The following is an 8,187-nucleotide window of genomic DNA, read 5'->3' on the forward strand; positions in this document are numbered from 1 at the left end:
CAGTGTTGGGTGTAACGCGTTACTGCAATTAAGTTACTTTTCCACTGAAAGAGTAGAGTAACTGATTGCTGTTCATTTTTAGGTATTTCAATTACAGTTACTTACAATGTACTTGCGTTACATGGTAAAATAATTAAACTGGCTGAATATTTGATTTCAATCATTTGTCTTCTAAACGTAGAAGTAAACTCTGCTGCTTTAACATGGCTGTAGTGCAGCTGCGCGTCATTTCACACCGGTTTGCTGCACAGTCGTTTTCTACAGCGGAAGCTGTCGGACTGAAGTGAGTGGCTGTTTTTTGAGGTGGACATATTCCCGTCTCTTCACTTTTCTGAAACGAGCAGACAAGAACATTACAGTAATATGTAAAAACTATGGGCTGCTGTTCATAGCACGAGTCCTCTACTGAAGCGCCTGACACGGAGCATAGACGAACACTTCTGAGCGATCCTTGTTCATCATCCATGGATAACACCGCGGCAACTCCCGCTAGGCAGCAAAACCTGATTTTACTTCAGCAGCGCAGAAAGCGTCTGAAGGTGAGCTTAAAAACGACTGCAGGCTACACTGTGGAAGAGATGCTGCCGCTGCGTACTGCAGAGTCTCCGTCTTTATTCATTATTTAAAGAGTTTAATTTCTATCGTCTGCCACTCGAGGTTTAGAGGGATTCTAAGAAGTATTTGGTTAAATTACTTATTTAGTAATGAAGTTACTTTTCAGACACAGTAATTAGATAAGTATTTGAAATACAATATTGACTAAGTAATTAGTAATGAATTACTTTTTTAAAGTAACTTACCCAACACTGGTTATAACTATAGAATAAATAGTGTTTCTCGCTCATTTCTCATATCTAGTGGTATTTTCAAGCTTGGAATATTTCCTCATTAGAGAAATTAGTTTTCATCCCCTAAAGCTAGACTTGGTAACCTGGGAGGGATTGCCAAGGCAACGGCCTCTGGCCACTTTTGCCACTGCCTGCCGCAAAGTAATAGACCACTCCAACTCTTCCTTAGATTAGATCCACAAGGCAGGCTCCCAGTATTTCTGCTCTGTGTGAGGTTACTTGGTTATATTATCTCCATAACGGTCATCTGATGAGAACCATTCATCAATCCAGCCACCTTTCAGAAAAGCTATTTTCTGCTGCTTGACCAGCAAACTGACAGCTTCACTTTCACACTCAGCTCTCGCTTCACTACAGTGTAGAGCCTGATCATCGAGCTCCCTCCCTAGAACCGGCTCCAGGATAGGGCCTCATCCTCCCTTTAACCCTAACCAGTTGCAGCAGATGGCCACCGATTCTTAAGTCTGGTTCTGCCTGATGTTTCTTCCTGTGAAAAGCGAGGGGGGTCTGACTGTTGGAAGTTTTTCTGTTTTCACGCTATTATTGTGCGACCTTTCCCCCCTTAAATAGTTTAGAAATTCTACTCAATTCAGTTTAATTGAATAAACCCTATTCAGGCAGGATAGACTGGTCCCTTGATTCAATTCTTTTTATAGGGGTCGGGTGAATTGCTCCGTCTTATCCAGGACACGGTAAAATAATCACTTTAGGGCTAAAAAAAAGTGTTGAATAAACAGAAAGCATATTAACACTGGCACCTTGAATGTCTTTCCAAGTCATTCCAGCCAACTTTCACCCTTGAGTATAGAGCAATAAATAATATAAAACCATAAATTTTGTTTGTACACACCCAGTCAAAAGTTTGGACACACTTTCCTGTTTAATAGTTCTTGACTTTCAATACTTGTGAGCCTGTCAGGGTTCATTGGTGGAATTTATTGCCTTCTTAATGGAGTCGGGACCATGAGTTGTGTCGTGCAGAAGTCAGGTTGGTAAACAGCTGACAGCCCTATTTGACGGTTGTTAGAATTAATATTTTGGCAAGAACTGCAAAAACCATCAAGTGCTATGAAGAAACCGACTCACACAAGGACGCCCCGGGAATGGAAGAGCAAGAGTCACCTCTGCCGCTGAGGATAATTCATCCGAGTCACCAGCCTTTGTGTTTAGTTGGACCTTCATTTATTTTTCAACAGCACAATGACCCCAAACACACCTCCAGGCTGTGTGAGGGCTATTTTTCCAACAAGGAGAGTGGAGTGCTGCGGCAGATGGCTTGGCCTCCACAGTCACCTGACCTAAACTTAGTAGAGATGGTTTGGGATGAGATGGAGCGCAGAGTGAAGGCAAAAGGACCAACAAGTGCTCAGCATCTCTGAACTCCTTCAAGACTGCTGGAAAACCATTTCAGGTGACGACCTCATGAAGCTCATGGAGAGAAGGCCATTGAATGAGAAGGCATGTCCACATTTTTGACTTGTAGTGTAAATCTACTGGTGATGGATACACCAAGAGGGTTGTCTTTTATCTCTTATTGTTCTCCACATATAGGTTCAGAAAGGTTTGGTGTTTGAAGGCAAATTCATAATAATAAAAACCGTAAAAAACGAATAAAAACCGGAGAATTTGTCCTTGGTTACTTCCTGCCTCTGCTTTCATCCCTTCTCTCTATCCAAAGACCTGCGGCATTCAGCTCTGTGCAAGGTGAGCCTCTTCATTAGTTTATGGTGGTGTTTTTAATTTGTTATATTGTACATCTTGTTGAGGGAGTTCATGTTCTGCTGCTATTTGTGGATGATATCTACTCTGCAGTGCATGGTATCTGTACAGATCTGTGAGAATTCTCCAGATCAATGTAACGTGAAAGCCCTCGTATCCATATTTATGCAAACATATAGAACATTTAAAGGACACATGCATAATCACTCTATCATTCAGCTAAATGGCTGTTTTTTGTTTTTTTTAAATAGGAGTTTTCTACTCTGCTGGAGGACTCGAAGCACTTTATGGAGCCTGCTTCATTCTCCCATTCATATAAACATTTTTCTACACCTGCTTTCTATCCAACATTAACACTGATGGACACATTGGAGAACAACATGGAGGTCATATTGTTTTGTATTATTATATAATTTGGCAATCAACTTTGCCTGTATAAAAGTCACTGCACACCACTGAGATCCAGACATTTCAAGCACGTCCTCTGTAGCTGTTACAGGCTCAAGTTCACTGGCTCTTTGCCGCTTACACAAAATCAAGGTGTAAGGTGAGGTTACAATGCTAGTGAACGACAACCCCATTTTTATTCCACTTCTATACTTCTTTTTAACTCACTATTCTTCCTTAAATAGTGATTATTTTAAAATAGTAGCAGCTTTATTTTTGTCTCAGTAATAGCTGACTGGATCTCTTTAATATGAGAACGTGTTTTTTTAAAGCACTGTAATACAAGTCACAGGAACCCTACTGTCAGCGGTGGTACAGATTTAGATTGTTCCAATTATAGCCCATGGGAAATTTTCAGATATTGGCTAATTCAAGGAAAAGAAGTAAAACACATCAGGCTGCTGGAATTACTCTAGTGAACTGAACCACCTGGAACCAGATCGGATCCTTTTGCACACCCTTGTCTCTATTGGAAACAGAATCATGAAGATGATGCACAGACAGACGTGGTAAGAAGTGCATACATGTAGAACCCATTCATACAGCAGTGCCTGTATCAGAAGAAAAGATGGTTAGGTCCTTTTCTTCAACCAGCTTACCTTTACAGTGATCTACTTGCTGCTGACACTGTCCTCTTCCTTTTGTGTGTTGGGTGATGGTTGCAGTTCCTTAGAAAGCCCTCCTCATATCCACAGGTGACCCCTTTCCCTCTCTCTGTCTAACTCCACTTCATTCACGCACATCCGATCCTTTTCTTCTCCGTTTTTCCTCAGCAGCTCCCAGCTGTGCACAAAATGGAGGAGACCTCGAGATAATCCCCCCTTGCATCTGATTAGAAATGCCAGGATGCAATCTTCAAATCTCGTGTTCTGTAATGGCGAGTCAGCCTGCTTTGTAGTTGCCTTATCCGGCTATAGAAGGAGATGGGTGGAGGGGGAGGGGGAATGATGGGAGGAGATAGTCAGGCAGCTGGCGTGTTTGCCCCTCCACCTGGGAAGCAGGGCTGACGTATGAATGAATGTGTACACGACAGAGAAATAAAGACAACAGGCTGTCTGTCCTCGTCCATCTCAGCGTTTACACTTTCTTTTCTTCTTCTGCGTAGTTCCACTCTGACCTCAGGTAGTGCTTCAGTCTCAAACTCTGTTTTTCCTCTTCTTATTTCTTGCTCTACCTCGCTGCCGCTCTGCCACCCAACACCAACCCACTCTTCATCACTTTCTCTGTTGCTATGGAAACTGCAATACTCTTTTTTTTCCCCACGTAGGAATGACACAACTAAAACCAATCAGCTGGGGACTTTTAATGTGTATGACCGACTCTGTCATTCAACTCACTGATTTGCATTTTCATTTGTGACAGAAAACATGAAAAGAGCACACCTATGATAATTAACATATAACTAACTATATCTATATATTTGTCATTTATATTTGTGTCATCTGGCTTTATAAATAATATATAAATAAATCTCTGTATCACCTGCATAGCAATTCAAATTTTGACTAGGTCTCATTTTTAAAACAATTTCTGCTTAATTCAGAAAGTTAAAGCCACGACTGTATAGTACATCTCAGACGCAAAGACGTGCCATAATAAAACACAACAAAGATGAGAAAGGAGGTCCCTGAACTGGTTGGCAGCTAAAATCTTCCCCAACATTGCTGGAAGGTGGCCAAACTGCAGAATTCACCTTCCTGCAAGAAAAGGAAAAGATTCTGCTTTTAAAACGGAAGGAAATGGTTTCTTCAGCTAAAAAAAGAAAGAAAAAGAAATAGATATTTTTATGCAACAGTGGGAAATGTAACCCAGGTACAGGTTCGTTTGTATGGGGAGGTTGTCCTAATTGTCTGTGTGTCTAAGGGCTGGGTGGGTGGTGGATGACAGCTGTGCAAAGATTAAGGCTTAGATATTCTCGGAGCAGCTCTGTGTTTCTGTTATACGACTGCTGATTGCATTTGCCAAATGTATTAAAGTATATCTCTTTATATCTGCAGTTTGTGTGTTAGAACTTGCAGTTATTTTGAAGCAGTCTTATTTCTTCCACTTTCTTTTGTTGTGTCCAAGTCTCACCTTGTGCTCACTGCTGCCTCTGACTCAGATTCCAGACAGGTTCTGCTTCAGGCTTTGCTGCAATGTGGGCTGTTCATGTAACAACCATCACCCACAATATGACAGGATTATTATGCTACTCCACTCCAGAGGCATGACTTTAGTGTGTCATCTATTTAATCATTCACATGCAGCAGGTGGCACTTACTTCAAGGGCAAACTCCTCAGGTATCAGACCAGGATGCTGCACCAATCTATATGTCAGTTTCCTTAGACACCTTATTCATGAGCACATCCCATGAATTCCACATCTGAATTTATGTTTCCACTCAGGTGAGAGAGCCTTATGGCTGAACCTGTCAGGCCTGTGAGCCAATCAAGGGTCTTTTTGGCCCAGTTTTGTAGTAAATGAGACAACAGAAAGCGACAGGGAGAAGCCTTCAATCTCTGCTTACACAGACACCTGACCCACAGACTCAGCAATCAAACTGAATTGAAAATGAAGGCATCAAATTTTATAATACTGTAGACTGGTGCATAATAAGCAAGCAAATAAGCCAGAAAATAGAGATTTTTGGTGAGAAACCTGTCTTGAAGCACACAGAGATATAGCTGTGCAGGAACTGGGATTTCATCATGGTGGAAGCTAGAGTTTAAAAGAAAGAGGGAATTCATTATGTTTTTTTAAACATGAAGTGTAGTTTTGGTCTTCTTTTGCTGCTGGTTTGGTGAATTTTAGTCAGCGAGTAATGAAAGTTGCAGTTTTGGAATCTGCAAAATGTCGGCTGTTATGGAGCTAAATCAGGGTCAAAAGTTTTATTCATTTAAAAAAAAAGTCATTTGAAACTGAAATTCTAAGTGTTGATATTTCAAAACTAAAAAACTAAAAAAAATATTTGTTTAAAAAACAAATAAACCATTTTATTTTAAATCTTTTTTTTACAGTTTCAATTTTTTAAATAATCAAGGTAAATTATGCACGTGAGCAGCAGAAAAACAATCTACATGTACTCACATGTAGACAACATCGGCTCAGGCCCACTACTGTTGAACAGTCTTAATAAAAATACTTAAATGTACAGACACAGCCCATACAAATACTGATTGGTTAAAAGAAAATATCCTTCCATACAAACCAGACTATAAACCAACACAAAAAGTTAGAAGAAAAGACAAGACACATGAAAACATTCCAGTTTGAGTGTAATAGTTTAAAATCACATTTATTTGGCCACCAGATCCCCGTGTTATACTGTTCCAAAAAATGCATTCTTTTTCCAAAATAATCGTTCCAAATGATTCAATCACCTGAAACATTGCATTTCTGTTATCACTAAAGATAATCCTAAACTAAATAGAAATAGCTCTGCATCAGGCTAAATCCCTTTAATGAGGGTCCCTGACTATATTGTTACGTCCTTGGGCTAGTGGTAACCTGGGGATAACAACAAATGTGACACCCCACTCCAACTCCACCCAAGAAACAGCCAAAGTTCTGAGCAATTGCAAATGCTATGCAGCTGTTTATTGACTTCGGCAGTGAGCTATGCCAAAATAACTAACAAAAGGTCCCTAGCCCAACCTCAACAGAAAAAACAACAACATCTCATGTACACACATGGGAGGGAGGAGAGAGAAAAACCCACAACCATATCCTCTGGTGGGAGGAGTCACACATAAACACATGCATATATGACCCACATGATCTTGGGTCATAACACTATGGTCCACTCTCCATCATGAATTGCCAACGCTAATCCTGAGAGAAGTTGCAACCCCTCATTAATTAGCCAGTGGCTCTTCCCACTTGTTGAAACAGCAATTAAATACCAATTAAGGATTAAACAAATTAATAACAATGTTCAATTTGTCATTCAAATATAATAATAACAATGAGTTAACAGTGGGAACATTATTAATAATGCCCCAATTCTGCAGATGTTTTAAATCAACAGGTTCTTTAACCTCACCTAACTCCACCCCTCCTTCTTACTACACTTGGTACATTCCCTTCCAGGAACTTTACCATAAAAGGAGTCCAAACGACCCAGGCGAAACATTTGAAGCATTTTTGCCAGAATGTGAAGAGGCTTCAAAACAATTTGAAAGCCATCTCCACAGTGACATCTGCTGGCCGACATGGCTATCACTACATCTTGATAGTGCTTTTCTGTGAAACAATGACGCACACATCCTGCACAATTTCAAACAAAGCTACTAATTATACCAGACAGTCAATAACTGTGATCAGCAGATGTTTTGGAGAAATTCTCTACGAAACAAGGAAAGAAAAATAATGAGACTGTTAAAGATCTGTGACTGTAGTGACCAGTGTGCTTCAATAAAATTTGTGCTGCTCACAATAAATCAGTTTATAAGTAAAACATACAGAGGAAAGACTGCAGTGTTCACTGTAAGAACCACACCAATTTACAGCTGTGGGCTGAGCTCTTGGGCTCCGTCAGCTTTGTCTTTGCTCACAGCCCTGAAACTATGGATGTGTTTGGTTAACTTTTAAGTTTTCTGGGAATTCGTGCCATCAGGTTTGTTCTACACACTGTCGAGCAAAGCTAGAAGCTGGCATAGAGTTAGGTTCAATTTTTAATTAACTTAAATATCTATAGTTAAATGAAAAGACTGTGTTTTTCTTCTTTATAAAAAGTTAACATTCATCACATTTTCATGGGGTAATTCTGACAGTCCATTTTACACACATATTTAAATCATTCTCTGCTGAACTTGAACTATATCTTGTAACACTGGCATGATGTTTTACTGCGAGTCTGGAGTTTTGGTCATAGTGAACCTGCAGTAACGCCCGTTGTTATTAGTTTTGTTTTTAGATATTCACAATAGAAGCGGCAGTGAAACTAAAAGGAAAGGAAAAAACAATTGTTTATCACTGAGAGTGATATGAACATATTTAGAACTTACCGGAATGAAAATGTCTGGGGCACACCAACAGATATTTGGAGATGGAAGAGAACTATCTAGACTAGACGCCTTCTTTTGGTAACATCCCATACATTAGCTGCCTCATGTTGCTTCCAGGTGGGGAAAAGATAAACCATTTTCAAACTAGAGGCGGAGCCAGACATTTGAAACACCCGGGGCTTAGCCC

At 40.1% G+C, this 8,187-nt stretch overlaps 1 protein-coding gene across 1 annotated transcript in view; it reads right to left on the bottom strand.

The window, feature by feature from the left end:
- si:dkey-191g9.7 overlaps positions 1-8,187 on the bottom strand; it is a 36,177-nt gene that overhangs the window by 5,899 nt on the left and 22,091 nt on the right. The window contains exon 2 of the mRNA XM_042214368.1: positions 3,614-4,711. The gene's annotated coding sequence lies outside the window, so the exon portion shown is untranslated. The remainder of the gene's footprint in view (positions 1-3,613; positions 4,712-8,187) is intronic.

The sequence above is a fragment of the Haplochromis burtoni genome, unplaced genomic scaffold, assembly GCF_018398535.1.
Source record: "Haplochromis burtoni strain Fernald_Lab_line unplaced genomic scaffold, NCSU_Asbu1 Contig_554, whole genome shotgun sequence".
Lineage (NCBI taxonomy): Eukaryota > Metazoa > Chordata > Actinopteri > Cichliformes > Cichlidae > Haplochromis > Haplochromis burtoni.